At 37.7% G+C, this 22,417-nt stretch overlaps 1 pseudogene; it reads right to left on the reverse strand.

The window, feature by feature from the left end:
- Positions 1-21,218: 21,218 nt before the first annotated feature.
- Positions 21,219-22,035, reverse strand: LOC103222516 (coiled-coil-helix-coiled-coil-helix domain-containing protein 2 pseudogene; annotated as a pseudogene).
- Between the last annotated feature and the right edge of the window lie 382 nt (positions 22,036-22,417).

Consider the following 22,417-nt stretch of genomic DNA (forward strand, 5'->3'; position numbering starts at 1 on the left):
TTTTGGTAAAATTTAAAATTTTCTTAAAGTTGTAAGATTTCCAAAGAATATTTTTATTATTTTCAACCTCTCCATCCCAATCTCTCTCTCTCTCTGTGTATATAGACATGTATTTTTCTTCCTGTAAACATTTGAAATTAGATTGCAGAATCATGTATGACCTTCTCTCCCAAAATATTTGCTTGTTTATTTCCTAAGTACATGGATGTTTTCTTACAAAATCATGGAGCAATTATAAAAATTAGAAAATTTGCCTTTAATATAATATTATGTAATCTCATCTATATTTAAACTTCATTAATCATTCCAAAAATGTCCTTTTATCCCTTTATCCCAAAAATATTATTTATCCCTTTAGTAGAGGTCCTAATGTGGTATCAAATTGCATTTGCTTATGTTGTTTCCTTATTCTCCTTTAACATGAACCTCTTACTGTACTATTGACATATTTGAAGGGTTGGTCTTGATTTAATAAGAAACTTTCTCAGTCAGGGCTTGCCTGAAGATTGCTCAGGATTAGATTCATGTTATCCACTGTGGCAGGAGGGCAGTAGAAGTGACATTGAGTCCTTCGCAGTGCAGCATATCAGGAGACATATGATATGAATTTGTCCTACTGTTGGTGATCCTCTTTCTGATAAGAAAGATTCAAAATATGAGAGGGATTTGTTATGAGAAATTCCCTTTTCTGGGCTTTGAAAGTGGAGGCCTGATAACAAGAAATGTGGGTGATCTCTAGGAGCTTGGAACACCCACCACCACCAGCTTGCAAGAAGACAGAGTCCTCAGTCTTCTGCCAGCAACCCATATGATGTCGGAGGTGGATCCTTATGTACATGCTAACTGACAACAACCAAGCTCGGGGTCTCATTTGATCCCGATCAAGCCTAGACTTTTGATCTGCCCTACAAAACTGACAAACAGATGTTATTTTACATTTTTAAGTCTGTGGTAAATTGTTACAGGGGAATAAGTAATTGATGAACTTAAATTTTTCCATATGTGGCCAGTAAAAGTATCTTCAAGCAAATTATTGCATCCTTCAGATGTACTCCATCATTTCTAATGAACTTCCTTATTTTCTGGCACATGTGTGCATGCAAGCTCACACACACACACACACACACACACGCACACCCCAACACACAATGTTTTTGACTCATTCAGGACTTTATCAGCCACAGTCACCAAGGATCACTGGTTCTTTGGAATGGAGAAAGGTATTTAGAAGCTAAGATCTGTCTTTGTAGTTGTTAACACACAGGCGAACACAAAAACATCCATATACACGAACACAGAACATTAAGCAATGCTTACTTTAGTTTTCCAATATTTTATAAATGGTATTGCATTATACATAATTTTGTGTGACTCATCTTGTATTCTCAATAGGACATTTTTGCAGTTCATCTAAGTTGATGTAAATAGATGTAACTCCGTTCTTCATTGCTATGCATTGTAAAATTATGCCACAATTTCTTAACTTCCTGTTGATGACTATTTGAGACATTTCCTTTTTATTCTGTCACAAATATGAGCCATTTATTTTCTGATCCTCATGAAGTATGTGTGGATTTCAGCTTTACCCAGGTGAGGCTCAATTGTATACCAAAGTGCTTTTGCTGCTGCTCCACGGCTTTGCCAATACTTGGTGCTGTCAAGCATTTTAATCTCTATAAATCACATGGGTGTAAAATATCTCCTTCTGGTTTAATTTCCACTTCTCTGGGTTCTAATGGAGTTGAGCATATTTTAATAAGTTAATTGTCCATTTGCAAGTCTTTTGTGAAAGCCTTTTAAGTCTCTTGCCTAATTTCTGTTATCTTATTTGTCTCTTCTTACTGATTGATAAGTTGTTTGTATGATCTAAATGTGATTTCTTTCCCCGTTATATGTGTTGCAAATCTCTTTTTCTACTTGGTGCCTTCTGCTCATTTTTAAAAATTAATTTTTCTACACGTCTGTGACGGGTTGAATTGTGTCTCCCCCAAATTTATATGCTGAAAATGCAATGTGGCTATATTTGGAGATAAGGCCATTAAGGAGATAAGGAAGGTCACATGAGGTCATAAGGATGGGGTCCTAATCTGATAGGACTGGTGTCCCTATACCAAGAGAAACATCAGCACTCTTTCTCCATAAGCAGGCACAGAGGAAAAAACATGTGAGGACACCACAGGAAGGAGCCATCTGCAAACCTACGAGAGAGGCCTCACTAGAAACCAACCCTGCTAGCACCCTGATCATGTTTTAGCCTCCAGAACTGTGAGAAAATAGTCTGTTGTTGTAATCACCCAGTCTGTGCTATCTTCTTATGGCAGCCCTAGCTGACTAATGTCTCTCTTAATGAATGAACATTCTTTTAAATTTAATTTAGCCAGATTCATCGATAATTTATTTTAAATTAACACTCTTTGTTTTTTGTTTACTACAATTTCCTATATCTTATCTCGTGGAGATACTGTCCTCTATTTTCTTCTGAATAATTTAAACTTACTGAAAGTTGTAAGAAGATTCCCAACGCATATTTTTATTATTTTCAACCTCTCTGTCCCAGTCTCTCTCTCTCTCTCACTGTGTCGATGTTTAAATATTTATTCCATTTAGAATTGACATTTGTATAACATGTGATAAAGAAAATAGATAATATATAAAACATGTAATCATTCATAATGCATTATTTATAATGCATATTATATTCAGTTACATAAAATTTACTATAAATGTATGTATTTAATATAACAGACTGATTTTCCACTTTATTTATTAAAGAATTTATTAATCCAACGTCACACTGTCCTAGTTGGTTTAATTGTATACTATGTTTCGATATCTAATGGGTATAATTTTCTCCACTTGTTCCTCAGGAAAGTCTTGCTATTTTTCTCATTTGCTTTTCCATACAATATTGAAATCAACTGGTCAGTCCCACTCAAATTTTATTGGAATTTTGATTGTCATTGCATTGATGCATAGATCAATACAAAAAGAGTGGGCGCATTTTATAAACTGTCAATAGACATTTTATATCTTTTATTTTGAACATCCTTTACAATTTTCCCTAGGAGTCTTGCACATCTTTTGCTATTTTATTATCAGCCACCTTATATATTTAGATACTATTGTAAAGGGAAATATTTCCTTAATTACATTTTCTGAATTATGCTGCCGTATAGAAATGCAATTGATTGTGTATGTTGATCTTACAGCCCACAGACACACTGATGAACTCTCTTATTATTACTAATACTTTCTCTGTAAATGCTTTTTGGTTTTCTATGTAAACAACTGTATCATCTGAAAATAATTTGTTTTGTTTATGTTTTTTCAATTCTTATGGCTTTACGTCTATCTTTTCTTATCTTTACTAGACTTGGATGTCTAGCACAATGTTGAGTGCAGTGATGATAATGCACATCATTGCCTTATTCTTGATTTTAAAGAAAATACTTTATTTTATTTTTTTTGAGATGGAGTCTCGCTCTGTTGCCCAGGCTGGAATGCAGTGGCGCCATCTCGGCTCACTGCAAGCTCCACCTCCCAGGTTTACGCCATTCTCCTGCCTCAGCCTCCCGAGTAGCTGGGAGTACAGGCGCCCACCACCATGCCTGGCTAATTTTTTGTATTTTTTTTTGCAGAGACAGGGTTTCACCGTGTTAGCCAGGATGGTCTCAATCTCCTGACCTTGTGATCCCCCTGCCTCGGCCTCCCAAAGTGTTGGGATTACAGGCGTGAGCCACCACACCCAGCCAAAAAAATACTTCAAATATTTGTCGATGATGTAGAATGTTTTCCAGTTTGGCCCTTTTTGTCCCTTTTTATGAGGTTAAGATGGTTCCATTCTGTTTCTTATGTAATAGAAATTTTTAAAATCATATACTGAAATTACATTTTGTCTATAGAGATATTCTTATGGCTTTTTTCTTTTTAATCTGTTTATGTAATGAACTACCCTGATAGACTGCTTACTATTAAAACAAGCATGCATTTTTGTGATAAACCCAACTTGATATACTGCCAAATTTGATTTACTAACATTTAAATTAAGATTTTTTGGCCTCTAGTTTAACAATGCATTTACCTGTAATTTCCCTCCTTTTTAATAATGCAAATATACTGGGAGGATTGGAATTATCTGCTTCTTAAGGGTTAGTTATAGCAAATGGTAGCAATACTAAACCCTCAGCACTCACAGTCCCAGACACACAGATGATTTTTTACTGTAAACACTAGTGACTCTGCCTGAGGGCTTTCTCTGGGTTTTGGAGGTCAGTAGGCCCATTTCCAAGATTGGACAGCAATGCTGGGGAGTAAATGCCCCTGGGAGTAGCTCTCAACCGATAACAGTGTCAATGTATAAATACCCCATATTCCTTTCTCCTAGGTGCAAAACTTTGGAGGCTTTGACTACATAATCCCTCAGAGGTTCCTCCTGGGACCGAGGAGCAAACTGCTGACAAACATATTTTTTTATAGCATTCCTTCTCTTTCCTTCTTCTCTTCCCTACCTTTATCAGTAATTCTTGCGATCACTTTCCAAAGGAACAGTTTTACTCAAATCTCTGGGTTCAAGGTTGGCTTCTGGGGAAATTCTAAGACAAAAATACTCCCTTGTAAAACTATCTGGATTTTTTGTCTTTGGCAGGTTTGTTAACCATTGCAATATTTCAGTGATTTTAATGTTTATTTATTCTACTTATAATATGAGAATATTTGGTAATTTATATTATATATATATATTTCAGTTACATGTAAGTTTTCTAACAAATTGGAATAAAGTTGCTCATAATGTTCACCTATTAAATTTTTAAGCCCTGCCATAATTCTTACGACTATTCTTTCAAAACTAACATTTACTCATTTGTGGTTTTACCTTGTTTTCTTGATCACCATCAGTAGAGATTTGTCAATTTTATTAGTCATTTTAATGCCTTCATTGTTGGCTTTATGAATCCTCTTGGTTATGTCTCTACATTTTATATGCTATTAATTTCTTCTCTCTTTAAAAAAAAAAAAATATTTCTGACTGGAGATAGTGGCTCGCACCTGTAATCTCAGCATTTTGGGAGGCCAAGATGAGAGGATTTTTTGAGGCCAGGATTTTGAGACCAGGCTGGGCAACACAACGAGGCCCCATCTCTACAAAAATAAAATTAAAAAAATTAGGCAGAGGAATGCTCAGGTTTATGTGTGTAGTCCCAGCTACTCAGGAGGCTGAAGCAGAAGGATTGCTTAAGCCCAGGAGTTTAGGGCACCAGTGAGCTGGGATCACACCACTGCACTACAGCCTGAACAACAGAGCAAGACTCTGTCTCTTAAGGAAAAAAAAATTAATTTTTAAAAAGTTATTTCTTTGGGTTTATTCCGTATTTAGTTTTCTAACTTTTAGATTATTGATGTTAGTTTTTTTTACTTGTGTAATCATTGAAGACTACTTTTTTGTAATTACCAGTTTGTTACAAATTTTTTTTATGTATTTTTTTTCCATTCTTTTTAAGTATTTTAAATATCCACTCTGTTTTTTGCTTGGAATTGTGCATTATATAGAAATATATTTTAATACTTCTATGTAGTATTTTATCATTTTCTTGTTTTGGCCTTAGTTTTATTTCATAATTGTTTTTAAATTGATTATATTGTCATCAGAGAACATGCCAGATTCCTTAATATGGGTTGAGATATATTTTAAAGGCTAGTTTAGGATCAGTTTTAATAAAGGTCCCAAATGTACTAGAAAGAAACTTGTGTTCTCCACTTGGATTGAATGTTGCTTGTGTATCTATTTAGTCAAACTTGAAGCGATGTTGTTCAGATATCTGTATTCTGACTGCTCATTCTTTCTTCTTGATCTATGATTGTTAATATGTTGACTCCTAAATTTTGATGGTAGATTTATTCATCTCTTTTAACAGTTCTGTAAATCTTTATTTCATATATTTTATATCTGTAAAGTTAGGAGCATACAAATTTAGAATTGTTGTATCACTCTAACAAACTGAAATCCTGATGTAGTAGCACACTTTATCTCTGCAACATTATATTTTATATTGTGTTTATATAGCCAAATCAGCCAACTTTTGGTTGATATTTTACTAACGTATCTTTTTCAATCTGTTTCCTCTTTTCTGGGTATTTCTCTTAATTAGTCATCTTTTGAACAGTATATAGTTAGCTATATTTTTTATATAATTAGGCAATCTTTGATTTGACCCAAGTTAAGTCCATTTTTATATATTGTAATAAATGATATATTTAGATTTAATTTGTAATACTTTCAACTTTCTATGTTTCTTTTGTGTGCTTTTATGAAATTTACATCTTTTCTATGTTGGTTTTTATACTCTATTCCATTTATCCTAGAAAAATTAATGCATATTGAAAATAACAAAGACAGGTTTAATGTTTTAAAATGAAATTTCTGGTCACTGTCACTGTGAAGTAGCAGAGCAGTTGTTGATGGCTTTAGTGGTAGCTTATACGTATAAATCTGTCCCTATGGTATTTCTTTAAAGATATTTACTGTAAAATCTAATACTCAAAAATACTCCTACAACTCAATAATTAAAAGCCAAGCAACTCCATTGGAATTGGGCAAATAAAACACTTTACAAAAGGATATATAAGAATATCTCTTAGGCAAACTAAAGAAAAAACTAAACATAGATCTTTCTATAGCCTAGTAATTTATCTCCACATATTAATTCAAGATAAATGACAATATATAATCACAAAAATTATTGTATAAAATTTTTAGCCAGGTGTTGTGGCTCATGCTTGTAATCCCAGCACTTCAGGAGGCCAAGGCAAGCGGATTGCTTGAGCCCAGGAGTTCAAGACCAGCCTAGGCAATGTGGCAAGACCTCATCTCTACAAAATTAAAAAATTAGCTGAGTGTGGTGGTACATGCCTATGGTCCCAGATACTCATGAGACTGAGGTGCGAGAATAGCTTGAGACCAGGAAGTCAAGGCTGTTGTGAGCCATGTTCATGCCACTGCACTTCAGCCTGGGCAACAGAGTGAGACCCTGTCTCCAAAAATAAAAATTAAAAAAAAAAAAATCCTAGAAACTTTCCTCAATAAAAATCTGAAAACATCCCAGTTATTTATCAGATGATGGATAAACAAAAGTTGAGGTATTTATTTAATGGAACATTACTTAGCCATAAAAAGGAACATGTTACTACTACATGGAAAAACATTAATAAATCTCGAAAACACACTGATAGACAGAAAGCTGACAGAAATGAATACATCTTTTATGTCTCTATTGATATGAAATTCTATAGCTGGTAAAACTAATCTATTATGGAAAAAATCAGGTTAGTGATTATCTCTGGAGGATAGGGACAGGCTTTCACTGGGAAGAGATAAAAGGGAACTTTCTGAGATGATAATGAATATTTTATATTTTGATAGAATTATATGTTACATGGAGGCATGTGTTTATCAGAACTCAGTGAAAGTTTTTTTTTAAGGTTTATGCATTTCTTTGAATATGGATTTTGTATTGAAGAATAAAAAATGGCAGAGTTGAACTCTGGTTGTATGCTATATTACCTGAATAAAATGGGCTGATGACTGGAGTTTGGTTTGAGTCTCATCAAGGAAATGGGATGAAGGGAACTGGATGGATGAATGGATGCGTGATAAACTGCAGTGAAATATTTCTGATGTAATCTGAGTGGTGAACATAAGGATGTGAAATTATTTCATCTTTGTTTTGTGTTTTGAGACTGTCACAGTAAAATGAGATAGAATGAGAGGAAGAAAATTGAAGTTTGGCTCCTAATTGGTCTTTTTACTTCTTTCCTTACCTCCCTATAACATAATTTGAATGTAATGAATTAAAAAACAAACAATTCATATCAAGTTCTTTCTCTGCTGAAAAGCCTCTATTGGTTTCCCATCTCTTTGAGAATCAAAGATAAACCTGTAAGACCCTACTAATTTGACCTCTTCTGTTTTACTTTGACCTCAGCTCAGACCACCATATGGATTGTTCACTCCACTCCCTCCACACTAATCTCCCAGGTGTTTCTCAAGCACATCCCACAGGTTGCTGTTCCAAGGCTTCAGCCGTGTTCTCTCTATCCAGACCACGCTTTCTCCAGACATCAGTGATCTCAGATCTCTCACTCTGTCAGACTTTTCTCAGTCTTTCCTCTCTGAGGGTCTTCCTTGGCCACTCTACCTAAAATGCCTGCTACATCCCCCATGTACACGATCTCCCTCTTTCCCACTTTTGGTTTCTTTCTAGAACTTGTCTATAGTAATGTGCTGTATTTTTCCTTTTTCATTTTGTGTGTTTCTTGAGTTCTGTAGAATGCAAACCCCATTATGGCAGGGATGTGTGTGTGCTTTGCCTACTGCCCTTTCCCCAGCACACACAGCAGGACCTGGCCCATAATGAGCATTCTGTTAGGATTCATTGAGTGAATAAATGATCTATCTATTAATGTGTTAACCTAATGCTGTTAATGAACTAACCATTTCTTACATCTAACATGGTATATATGGCAATCAAATTACAACAAATGTGGTTCCGTGTTCAACTGGGAGTAAGATTACTCAATGACTGTGTGATTGATTTGTCACTTAGTACATTGGGTTATCACTATCTTCCCTTACAAAGTGATGGTGTTGCATTAAGCTGGGGTCTTCAAAAATTCATAAATATATGGTGTGCCCTTGATACCTGGAGGAATGTGAGATGTGTGTGGGCAGGTTTCTAGAACTTCTTCCCAGGCTTCTTCCTTTCTTTTTTGTTTTTGGTTTTACATATTGAACTTCCATAACAGATTTTCTAATTTACTTGGCTTGGCGAAATTTTTTAAACTCATGAATAGAAAAATCCATGCAGATCATTAACAACAAATTCTATCATTCTGTCTAAATCTGAGAATAGAATTTGTATAGTCACTAGAGTACTTCTGAGGTCAGAAAGATCTAGGGATCAAATCTTGGATCTACCTCCTTTGTAATTACATGATTAGACCTCTTTGAGCTTCAGTTTCCTCACATGAAAAAGAGGGATTAAAACAGAATCTACGCAATAAGTTGTTTATGGTTATTGTTTTAAGATAGAATCACATGCGATCATCCAAGTAAAGCACTTATAACCTGATACATACTAATGTTCCAAGGCTTCACCCGTGTTCTCTCTACAGAGGCTACACTTTCTCCAGACATCAAAGCCTGGTACATACTAAATGTTTACTAATTGACTGCTTTTACTTTTATTAATTTATGTCGGGGTTCCTAGTAAAACAGACCTATGAAGCCTAAATATTGCTCTTCAAATAGTCCACTATATTATCTATTTTATAAACAGACAAAGATAATTATGTTTGAGATTTTGCAGAATATAAGCAGAAATGAGTTTTAGAACAAGATAAAATCAGTTGCAAACTTCCTCCTTGCTTGGTTCCTACAGCTCCATCCTGCCCCTCCAGCCACTACCAAGTATATCTCATCACCAGGCCCACACATGTGACAGTGATAAAAAGGTCTGTGCTGGGAACAATATAGTAGGTAATAAATCAAGGCTGGGAAGGGGGGAGTACCAAGCAGGGTGGGAGGAGGGGTGATGGCATTGTGAATAATCAATGCAACAGACTCTGTAAGAACATGGCAAAACATCTTACTTAACATGTTTAATAAAGCCAGAGAGGAGAAAGCACTGATAATATGGAAACAGGCTGCTGGATTGCTGCAGAACCCTTTGCCCACACAGCCAGGACAAGCCATGGGAATGAATGAGAGCTGTTGCCACTGTGCTGGCCCCAGCTCTGACCACCCACCCCCACACTGTGCTCAATATCTGGGATGGTGTATGTTCTTCCTCCTGACTGTCCATCTCAGTAGTTTCAGGAAGAAAGAGAAAAAACTATTTCAAGCATTTCTAACTGTGGTTAAATTCAAGAATACATAGCAAAACTGCTACAGAGTGATCGGACCACTCCCCCAGCTTGGAGAAACAAGATAACAGGAGTATCCAAAGGATCCAAAGGATGTTAAATACTTAAAATGAGATATGGCTGGCACTTGTTCCTGAATGATCGTGCAAGGAAAGATTCCTGGGATACTCTAGGGCAGCCCTCTTGGTTTTCAAGGGAGAATATGCAACCTCAGGGAGAACTGAGTCACAAGGTCATATAGATATTCAGTGTCAGGGTAGAGGTTAGGGTCTAGGTATCAAGTTTAAAACATTAAATTGTCTAAAATGCCTTGCACACAGGAGATACTCCATAAATGGTGGGCCACTTATATTTTCCTTTAGTGTTGATCTCTTTCACTTCTCTTCACTGCATCTGGGGCTTAGAGAAAGAAAAATGAATACTGTACTAGGAATGTAAAGACATTGATTAGAAAGCTGGTTCTTTTACAGACTGATATAATTTAGGCTAAATCACTGAATTTAGGTCTCAGTTTCCTAACTTTCAAATTGAGAAGTTAGTTTTACATGATTGAAAGGTCTTTTACCAGTCTAACATTCTTAATTTGAAGCTTTCTCATTTTTGAATTGAATGACCTGTGTACATAATGAAAGAGGGAAAAAACAAAGAAAAAAAAGAGCTACAATATTATATAATAGCATCTTGTCCCTTGGCAGCTTTAGAATAGTGTGTTATTGTTAAATTTGGTGGTACCATCTTAGCAAGGCAAACAGAAATGTAATGTTTGCTAATTGAACTATAAAAATAATAATTACCTTTGATGTAGAGGAATGCAAAGTCACTCAGCAGTGAGCTCTGATTGTATAAATGGAAGCAGTTATCATCAGAGCCCAAACCAGATTAGAAGAGAACCATTCCAATTACATCCGAACGGCGCTAAATGTATACCAGGCATGGAGTGCCTTTTGTGCATGCAGGAATGTTCCCCTCAGTGCTGCAGCGGGCTGAGGGGAACATGAAGACCGACTGCTTTAAGTGATCTGTATCTGGAAAGAAGGCTGGAATCTCTTTTATCGGCATCCTAGCCTGCAGAGGAGGGTCAGAGGGGTGGGAATAGGGTGAGACACTGTCCAGGAGATCCCTTACCCCATTCACAAGGGTCAACTATGCTGCTTGATTCAGTAGACTGTAAGGATGTTTTTATGACTCTAAAATTTGTACTAACTACGGTAGCTGGGGTTATGAAATCTACCTTCAGAAATTCAGGGTGTTGAGGGTGGGGCACATGCAGTTCCAATAGTCTGGCTCAGCAGGCTCTGGACAGAGGCAGCTAATGCCAGTGGCGCACGTCTCCACAAATAGCCATCCCACGCCTACAAAGGCAGAGAATAGGCACTTCCTCAGTGCATATGGGGCCAAGAAAGCATATGGGACATAGAGGATTAGATCTCTTCCCCAGTTGGTATGTTCTGAATGTCTGTGTACCCCCCAGAATCATATGTTGACATCTAACCTTCATTGTGATGATACTAAGAGCTGGGGCTTTGGGAGGTGGGGACCTGCTCACATGATTGGGATTAATGTGCTTATAAAAGAGATCCCAGAGAGCTGCCTTGCCCGTTCCACCATGTATGGACACAGTGAGAAGGCAGTGTCTAACCAGTAAACAGGCCCTCACTAGACACCAAGTCTGCCAACACCTTGATCTTGGACTCCCTAGTCTTCAGAACTGTGAAGGAAGAAAGGAGTCCTAGGATATTCTAGGGATACCCTGTGTCTTATCAACTGTTGCTTATATATATTTTTTTATAGCAGCCTGAATGAACTAAGACACCAACCCTGAGCAAAGTCAAGAAATTCAAAGTAAGAGAGTGAGGCAGTGGTGGATTAAGCTATGGAACAACAGGTCAACTGCAGCTCAGAGAAACAAGTCCTGAAATTTCTCTGTATCACTTCCTTCAGTTCACCTTTTGCATGTTTATTTTCCCTGTTTCCCACCTACAAAGTGAGCTCCTCCTGGTCATCATCTAAGTTACTTTTATTTGCTTGTGCATTTATTTGTTTGCTTTTCTCTTGACTTCTCAAGTTTAACAGTGATCCGGACAAAAATTGGTGCTCAGGAAGTGAGTGTTGAAGGATTAGATTGAAATATTTGATTGCCTGACTGATTTAAAATATCATGTCCAAATCTAATTTACCACAATTCTCATAGAAACTTTAGGGAGAAACCATTTTATCATGTAGTCTAAGATATGTGAGAATTTTGTTAGGGCTCCTTGTCAGAATATTTTCAATGAGTATTTTATTATACAACAAACTTTCTTTAGAGACCCCCTTCCTCCTGCTTACAGCTCTCAGTTGGCTTCTAATTTTAGCTCAAAGCTGTGCCTCTACCAGCGTCTGTAAGATTTTACTCCCCATTTCTCTCTAGCCCCCTCCCCAACCAAATCATACCCATATTTTTTTTCCAGAATGTAAAATATAGAAACAAGCATCTGTTTGGACAAAATCAGTTTTCACTTGTGAAAAGTGGATGCTTTTGAAAATCACAGGCAACAAGAAAAATGTCAGAGAATGGAACCAACTGTTGGAGGGATAATAAAACCCTCACTCCCAGTTGGATGAGCTGAGAAAGAGGTTTGTAAAAGAATAAATAGGCAAGACATGTTTTGACTTCAAACGGTCATTGAGTTCCAACATTCCTAGCTTGGTTTAAATCCTAGACCCCTTGATGCTTGATTTCTCAACGTAAAGACTGAGACCCCTATCTATACTTTTTGCTATGAGCAGATATGCAGAATGCAACCATTCTGTCTGTTTTCTTGTTTCCACAAAGTAGTATTCCAAAGGACATTTCCTCTTTAATAGAAAACATTGTCTAGACCCTCTGATGCTTTGAGAAGTTCCAACTCACTTAAATGCAATTATGTTTGTAATTCATAGAAAGAATGTTGTATGAATACTTGATTCTTTAGCTTCTGGGCTTTTCCATCATGAGTTTAAACTGTGTCAGTCTTTTGGACAATTAATTGTTCTTGGAGGAGCTAGAATGCATCTTTGCCATACGGTTTGAATTCTCTGATCTGTTATTAGAAAGGATTTGCAGTAAGATGCCTGACACATAGTAATTGAGCTCAACAAACATTTATTAGTAACCATTTCTTATGTACCAGGCGCTAAGCAAGATGCAAAATATGCGGACCTTATTGAACAGCTGGAGCCTAGAAGGAGATGCAGGAGATTTCACATACTACAATACATGCTTAAAAAGAATGATGTACATGTAATATTTAAAAAGCCTGTGCAGGTTCCCAAGATTTTCTGCAGTCTTTGTGTATACCTTCATGCTTCCCATGGCTTCTAGCCCAGCACCTCCATATAGTATGATCTCAATAAACGTTGAACAAATAATCACATGTTTAAAAGTCTAGGCACCTTTTTGCCAAGGCTGATAAATATTCTACAAACTTTGAAGTCACAAAACTAAATTCTGTATCTTAAGAGAATGGTTTTGAAATGTCTCAGAATATTTTCAGCTTTCTTTTTAAAAGTAATTTTAGAGATAAAATATGTTGTATTCTATCATGTATTCCATTTCCTCCTCCTTTCCTAAAGCAAAAATTGAATGATAGAAGCTAGACAATAATTTTAAGGGTTCATAGATTTTAGTTATTTCACTACATTTACCAGTGTTAAAACAATACCTACTCCTTACTGCTTTTCTTTATTCTGGGTCAACATAATTCTCCCAACCAGAAGTTTAGCCTGTGCTTTGAAAGAATGGAGATATGAATTATGCTCTCTGACCCCAAGAAGTTTACATTTTAAAAGTGTTTGTAAAGTACAGATTTATGTGATTTACACAGGCATAAGACAACATTATAGAAACATACCTAATCAATCCTGTAAGTGGAAGATTATGGGATTTATGTATAATTGCTGCATAAACTGATGACACTCCTCTGGAAGATGTGGAGTTTAGATTGAGCTTTGAAACCTGGATAACAACTGATGTGGGAAAGAGTTAAAGTCAAAAACCAAAAACAAGAATGTAAATAGCATGGTAATATAAGGTCAGAAGGGCAGAGTGAAATTTAAATATTCTTTGAAGAGTGCCTCGTAATTGTACAAGATAAAGACAAAACTTCCTAGCCAGGGGACTGAATACCTTCAGAATCTGGGTTCATCCTGTCTTTCCTGTTTTATTTCTGCACATTCTTCAATGACTAATCAGTGCCCCTCAAGCCAGTATTGGACTTTCCAATCTCTATGCATTTTTCTTACTTTTTCCCTTCTCTTGGAATGACAGACTAAGCTCTACTCTCCATTTAATTCTTTTTAAAACTGAAAATAATTTACCTGTGATAACACTTGCATGAAGGATTCTTGTCCTCTGAGCTCAGTTATCATTTGCTGCCTGTATATTGGTTTACTTTTTTATGTATACTACACTAAAATTTTAATTATGTTTTCAAACACCATCCTAAATTGAAATTATAAACATATTCTGATGACAGTAAACTTCTTTTAATACCCCCAATATTTAGATATATTCCTATATATTCTAAGTACTCAATAATCACAATAACCAATGAATTAGCAAGCAAAGGGACACATTGTGGCAGACATTCTTTCCAGATTATCTAAATCTTACCATATAATTTCTCTTCTGACATAGTTTCAAGTCCCACCGTGGTCTCTAGTCCTGGCTATACCATTACCTCACCACGGGGCTTCCGAAATCTAAGTTCTTGGGTCTTCGGAGCCTTTATCTGTAAATACTGTAGTTAATAAAGAGTTATCTCCTTGTTTATTTCAATAAAGAAGTCTTGAGAGGAAAAAAAAACACAATTGTAGTAAATGCTGAACAATTGCTTCAGAGTTTTTGTTTTGTTTTGTTTTGTTGTTTTGTTTTGATTTTTTAAATTTGCAAAGCCAGGAGTGTGGGCAAAAGAGTACAGATCATTTTGATGCAAATACAAACAGACAATGGAGCTGAGAAAACGGACCAGAGAAAGGGAGGGAACAATGACAAGAAGAGGACAATTTTATCACGTGAAATGTTAAGTGGCTGCAATATTGTCCCCTTTGACATCTGGATCTGGATGCAACTGAGTGATGTTGAAGGCTACTTAACATAATTCATCCTCCAGAGCAGATGCGATCTTACAGAGCAAACATTATTTTTCAGTTTCCTCTGGACTAAAATTGGACATGACCCATCACCTAGAATTCGAGTGCCTTCTTATTATTGTAAGGCTCCTGTGATATTCTTCAAGACCCAGAATGAGAATTACCGCAACTGTGGAAGTGGATGAATGATTGGGCCCAGCAGATAAGTGAGTTCAACTGAGGAAATGAAGTTTACAGCCCACGACTTGGAGTCAGAACTTTTTTCTATGCCTGTGGCTGACTGTGGACACCAGTGTCCCATGCCAAGACAGCATTTAAATACCAAGGGATGAGATACATCACTGCACAGGCGTGATGCCTGGCACCCACACTATCTCCAGATGGCTTGATGTGCAGAAATAGCCTTTGGGATCAAACTCAATGTGGCGAAGTCCAAACTCGTGATCTGTCCCTCAGGGCTTCTCTGTGGTTTAACTCCCCTCTGCCGCTTAGAGGCACAGCTCGTAGTGTTTTAGGGTGCTGTTGAATATCAGAAAGTGTCCTTCTCACCACCAACAAAGACATTTATTAAGCTCCTACTGTCTACAGGGCACTGCACTAAGCACTTAGAATACAGAAATGGATTGTGTGATCACTGCTTTCAAGTGCTTCCAGCCTAGTTGGCAATAAAGGATATGCACAAAAAAATATGAACATCTATATGGGTCTGCATAGTAACGCCACGTAATTTATGTACAGAGAAAGTAATGTAGAATTTCAAAGTGAAGATCCACATCTTGAATTCTTTAGTGAAACGCCCAGAAGACAAGCATCATAGATATTAACACCAGAAATTATTTTCTAGAGCTGGGCTTTCCAAGAAAACTTTCTGTGATAATGAAAATGTTCTGTAGTGTCCAGTGTGATAACCATTAGCCACAGGTGGCTATGTGTACTAGAAATGTGGCCAGTGAGACTGGGAAAGTGAGCTATTAATCTTATTTGATATTAGTTAATTACATTGAATTTCAATAGCCACATGAGGCTAGTGGTTTTCATTTTGGACGGTACATTTCTTGAGTATCTAACACTCATTTAGCATAAAAAAAAACACGGGGAGAGAAATGTGAAGTTTACTAAGTTAAAACGGTAAATTATTTAGAGCCTATTCTAATTCCTAGTCCAGGAAGGTCTTGACCTCACACTTACCCAGTCAGGAAGAAAAACACCATTCTCATTACATTGGAAAGATGCAGTTACTCTCAGTCAACTTTACGCTGTCTTCATACAAAGATGAGGTCAAATTTAAGGGCTCTTAGACTGCAAGCTTCATAAGAGCAGGGGCTTCATCTGTTTTGTTTACCATTATATGCATTATATTCAACATACCATTGAATGGTATATGGTGCATATAATGGCATAAAGAATGGCATATTGTGCATATAATAGTAAACAAGCCCTTTACATAGTAAGTGAAAATAAATAAATGAATTAGTAAGTAGGTGAGTAGATAAAACACTTTGTGTATTGTTATAAACATCTCTACTGGGTAAGCTGAGCTGACATTTGTGATGAAAATTACGTACTTAGAAAAAGAGAGCTGCTTCCTCCAGCATAGGCATGAGCCCAGCTGATTCTAGTGTAGGGCCTGGCACATTTCACGTGCTCAATTCATATTTACTGAATAGACTTGATCCATGCGTTTCTGTTCTTGATTCTCCCAGTTAACTATTTGCAACAAGGATTTTTTTCCACTTATTTTTTTTTCTTATCCCACAAAATACTTATCAACACCACAGACAAGTTTCTCCAAATTTTGTTTATTGAATTACATGAGAAAGCATTAAGGTATTTTTGAGATGCCCCTACTCTTTCAGAGGGAACCAGTCAGAAAGAACTAGAAATGGTTTACCTTCTTTTCATGTCTTCTGTGTGGGGATTCAGCAGAAGTAGCTTTACAATATAAGGAATAAAAATATCTACCTTGCACAGTTGACGATTTGGGGAGTAAGCTGTATGGAGTCCCTATTTCTATTTTTGTGAATTGAAAAATGCTATTTCTGCCTCACCTATCCTCCTGTCTTTCTATCACTTCTCTGTTAATTTAACAACCTCTCACATGCATTTTTTATATAGATAAGTCAAAATATATGCCTGTGAAAACCAAGAAGAAGAAAGGAAAAGCTTTCTGCATCCCAGGGCTTGCAGGATGAGCACACATTGATACACTTGATCTTTCCCGGTGGAATGGGCATGGGAATTAACCCACACACTGGCACATGAGCTTCTTGTTTCTGCCAACCATGTCAGCTGAGATGGGGTTGCTAATTTATTTATGGGGACATATGTCAATGTCACTCTGAGAAAATGGTTCCAGGACACAAAAAAAGCCTGACTGCTGTCAGGACTGACCTTCTGCGTAGGTGGAATAGCCACCTGCTCGCTCATTTTTTGGAAGGTTAGGGGATCCAGAGAGCCCTGCCTCATCTCAGTCTTTGCTCAAAGAATCTTCTCTAAGTGACCATCCCATAAATTCCATCTAAATAGAGTCAGTTGCCCTAGGAAAGAAGTGTACCCTACTCTGCTCTCACAGTTATTACCCATGAAGTGTAATCAGAAAGCAGATTTTGACAAGGGTTGGAAACAGATATGTGAGTAGGGGATAGTGCTTAACACAAATTCATGGGTGGAAGGGACGAGCATAAAAGAATGAGGTTGGAGGTCATAAAACTTTACCATTCTTAGAGATTTCTGTAGCTACCACAATGAAGTGCTTGCAAAGTGAAAGGTGCATCTATCTATTCATATCTTAAGCCCAAGTCTCAGATGTATCAGTCAACATAAAAGTCCCTTTGCAGTACTGGCCACAGTAAAAAAAAAAAAAAAAAAAAAAAAAAAAAAACATTCAATATCTCTATTTCACACTCCATAAGTAGCACAGTTTTCCTGCAGGTATAAGAGATCCTTCTAACTTTGTTTAACACCTAGGCTCCAGAGCTGCTCACACACAGCAGGCAACAAAAGCAGTGCCTACCCTAGGATTTTTGCTTGCCTTCATGTCTTCTGTTCAATAGAACCATTGTCCCTGCCTCTGTGATCACTAAGTCTCTGGACCCTGACTGTTTGGGCTTTTGATATCTACCTGCCTAGCTGACTTCCCTGGAAAGTGAGCTCTGACCTGCCGACTCCCTGTACCTTCCAGCCCACACCCGTGTGACCAAGCCCCCAGCTCTGTCTCCTCCTGCTCTGCCTGAGACTGTTGCTGTCCACTCCCCAGCATGGCACCCAGGGTCCTGCCTTAAACAACAAAGGGACATCAAAGCTTTGCTACAAGGCTGAGACAACTCGTAGGTTTGCTGTCTTTGGTGACAGGCTGGTGGCAGTGGTCCTGGCAGGCAAGGAGGTAGAAAGTAAGCTGATATTAGAAAGAATGGCAGAGAGGCAGAATCCAGTCTCTGCTGTTGTCAGCTGCATGACCTTGGGTGATAGGCTTAAACTCTCTGAGCTTCAGTTTCCCCATTGGGCGATACTAATATCAACCTTGATGGCTCTTGGGAGAATTAAATGTTTGAAAGTGTCCAGGACAAGTCTTGGCACATAGTAGGTAATCAATATGCAGGGGATTCTTTTCTTCCTTCCTTAAAATAACTGAGCATGAGCCCAAGGTGAAGGTTGAGATTTGTTGGTGTCTATTTACCCCCTTGTGCTAGGAGCTCCACTTTTTATACGTCAATTCTATAGGCATTGCCCTTCTGTGTCAGAGTGTCAGTCATGTCTCTGCCCTTAATTTGTGAGATTTAACACCCTGATACTTGTTTTTCACTACTGGAAAAACAAAAAACACCACTCTTCTCTCCTTGCAGAGTTTTCTATTGGCCTCCAAAGATAATGATTTAATGGTTGCTACATACATGGTACCCAGATGGACTTCAAATCATCTGGTTTTAACCACAATCTTGTAGCAAAGGACCCTCATGTTATACAAGGCGAGTCTGAGACAAGCCTGCTGTGAGTCACCAGCACTAGCTCAACTCACTAGAAAATAGCAGAGATGGGATTCAAATCCAGGGCTCCTGAATTAAGTCCAACTTTTATCGTATCACCTAAGAACTAATAAAAAAGCTTATGATGAAATGAAGGGCTATCTGGAAATAATATATTGACAATATAGTAATTTTGTCTACATATGAAAAGTTCTATCTCAAATATTATAATGTCTTGTTTCTTTTCCAAACAAGGAGAGACACACATTCTGCTTCACTAAAGAAAATTATCTACCTGACTAGCTGATTTTTGTGCTCTTAGATTTTTCTTCTTCATCTCCCTCACCTCCACCATGACTACCACCACAATCACATGCTAGTTGTTTTCTGAGAAACATGGATTAAATAAGAATCAGGTCACAAGTCAGCTCTAACAATCATATTTAATAACACCTAGAAGACAAGGGATGCATACATAAAAAAAACTATCCAGCATGCATAAATGAACATTCACAGAGCTTTTATCACTTGTCACTGTGTTCTGTGATTTTTACATTTGTCAATTCATACAATGAGTACCACGTTTTGCTGATAAAACCAAAGCCTGGCCAGGTTATCTAACTTGACTAAATTCACAAAGTTAGGTCTCTTAATCCACTGTATATTCCATTCTTAACATCTAATTATTTTCAAAGTTGGTAGGAATCAGGGACAGTCCAATTCAAACTTCTTGTAATACTAAAAGTTACTATATTCCCTTTCCCAGGGGATTTTCTTTAGAAGGGAATAGGAATTTCATGATGGCAAGATGGGGAAGAAGCCATTTTTATCTACTGACTTCTTTACTTGTAGGGAACATAGCCATGGTTTATCTCATTGTCTGAGCACCTTCCCAAAGAGAGAAGCTTCTGAATAAAATTTTTAAACAAAACAAAATGATAACAACAAGAAACACATTTGCAGGGACACTAACTCTGTTGTGATGTCAATGAGGGAAGCACCTGAATGGCTGAGGCTGGTCTCCTTTGAATGAATTCTTGGGCGTTAGGCTAAACAGTCTTCAATCCTGTTTGCATAGGGCCTTCTTTCCATTTTGTAGGGCCTCCCTAGTCCCAAAGAAAACTGCATCACATCCAATGCTGCTCTATGCAGATGACTCTTTGAAAAGGTGCTGAGATCACTCATTAACTCTCCCAGGGGGTAAATGAATGCTCAAGCAAAGAGCCAATATATCCTGCCTGTTTTACGAAGCTCTGTAGATATGCACAGTACTGGCCTAGGACCTTTGGAGGGTGCAGGGAATATGTGGTGTTTGGCCTCAGACAGTTTTATGTCTAGACAGGGAGGCCGGAGAAACCATATGAAACACTTTATGATGCTAGACTCTGTCGTCTTGGAAGCTGAAGAATGAGACCTCAAAAATCTAAGCAAAGACAAAAGGACCATGAACAAAAAGATAGAATTGAGTTACTGAAACAAGTGAGAACTGATTCTTGTTTTTAGTGTCATCTTATTGTAAAATGTATTTGTAAGGAGAGACCTTGTAGTTAAAGGACCGGTATCAATAACTTCCTTAATCATACTAGGAACTCCTGTAATCTCTGTTTCCCACATTCTTTCCATTTCCCTTTCTTTCTACAGTATTCCTTCCTTTATCCCTTGTTTCACTCCTCTCTGGCTTATTACACTTCTTTCCCTCATACTTTTTCTTTTCTCCGTGGCCTTTAGTATCTTATATTCCTCTGTAGTTTGACTTTCCCATGATCACTTTTTCTCCTTCTCCTCACATATCTCTTCTCTGATGCTTCATTGTCAATTGCAAATTCATGAATGCTGACTAATACAGACTCCTCAATTCAGGGGAAAAATCCTGGAAAACCAATGTTTGGGCTGCCAAACATCAGAGAACTTTGAAGATTCTCTGCTCAAATTGATACTCAGGATGCCGAAGTTTAATTTGGAGCTGGCACCTCTAAGTAGTATCATATCTATTTTTTGTGAGTAATCAGATTGGAATATGGAGGTCCAGTATCTGAAAAAAAGATCATCCTTGGTCCTGGATTATTAAATACAATGTCTTCCCCAGCTGGTTTCCCCATACTCCACCAGCAAATATTATTACATCATTCCCAGAGAGCACAGAAAAGTCATCTCTAGTACTGCACCTAATTCAAGAATTACCTCTACTTGCCCATCAAATTCCCTGGGTCCCTGGTACCATGACAGTTTCTTTTTTTTTTTTTTTTTTTTTTTTTTTTGGAAGAGAATGACTTTATTCTAATTAACTCACAAAGAATAAAATCATAACAGCTAGTTTAAGGAGGTAACACATTTTGCCCAGTCCCAAATTCTACAGAGTAGGAACATACCCCCTTCCATTTCAGTTCTGAAGCAAGGAAGCTAGGAATGACAGGAGAGGTTTAACTGATGGTTACACTTTATACCTTCACTATCAATTCTATTTTTACACTAAATTAACTTAAGGTATGAGAGCTGATTTTCCATCTCTCCAGGTTGAACTTCTTGATTAGGCCAATCCGTTTGCAAGTCGGCACTGTTTCAGCACCTCATTGAAACCCTCACAGAGTTTGATGTCACCCTGGTTCTGGGCACACTCCAGAAACTGTTTGATCTCATAGAAGCAAGGCTGCTGCTGCTGTGCTGGCTGGGTTCCCTGCAGCTACTGGTAAGTAATGTCAGGCCTCGCAGGCTCAGCATTACTTCCTCCACTGAAGCCCCCAGTAATGGCACGACCCAGTGTGTGTCCCACAGCAGAGCCCACAGCCACGCCAGCTGCAGTGGTTGCCATCTGGGCCATCAGACCTGGCTGCCGGGGTGCAGCAGCAGAAGAGCCAACTGCAGATGGGGGTGCCGCTGCTGGTGGCTGAGCGACAGGTGCCGGCCTGGGTGCAGCTCTCATCTGAGGTGCCCGGCTGGCCGGAGGGGCCATGCGGGAGGTGCGGCTTCGGCTTCCACGCGGCATCCTAGGTACTCGACGGCTCGGCCTCTGGACCTGTAACGACCCACCATGACAGTTTCTAATCCTTGCATCTTAATATTCTATTTCCATATTTTATAGACTCTAAAATGCTTTTGTCCCACCACATTTTATACCTTTGAGATCACAAAATTTCAATTACTGTCAGTGAGCTATCATAAAAATGTTGCCATTGAGTGAACACACCCATCATAACTCACAGAATGAGTCATAGTAGTTTCAAAGATAATACCAGAGGCAATAATAGAATACCCTTTTAGGGAATGTGTCAATTCTCTTCATGACACAGAACATAATATTGTTTGCAAATTCATGAGCATTGATGTCCAAGTAGAAAAGTAGTTGAGAAAAGTCAGTCAGAATGTACAGAACACTGAGAACCTCCAAAACTAGTGTAGGCTTCTTGTGCTTTCTTTTCTATGCACAC

The sequence above is a fragment of the Chlorocebus sabaeus genome, chromosome 18 (genome assembly GCF_047675955.1).
Source record: "Chlorocebus sabaeus isolate Y175 chromosome 18, mChlSab1.0.hap1, whole genome shotgun sequence".
In the NCBI taxonomy this organism is placed as follows: domain Eukaryota; kingdom Metazoa; phylum Chordata; class Mammalia; order Primates; family Cercopithecidae; genus Chlorocebus; species Chlorocebus sabaeus.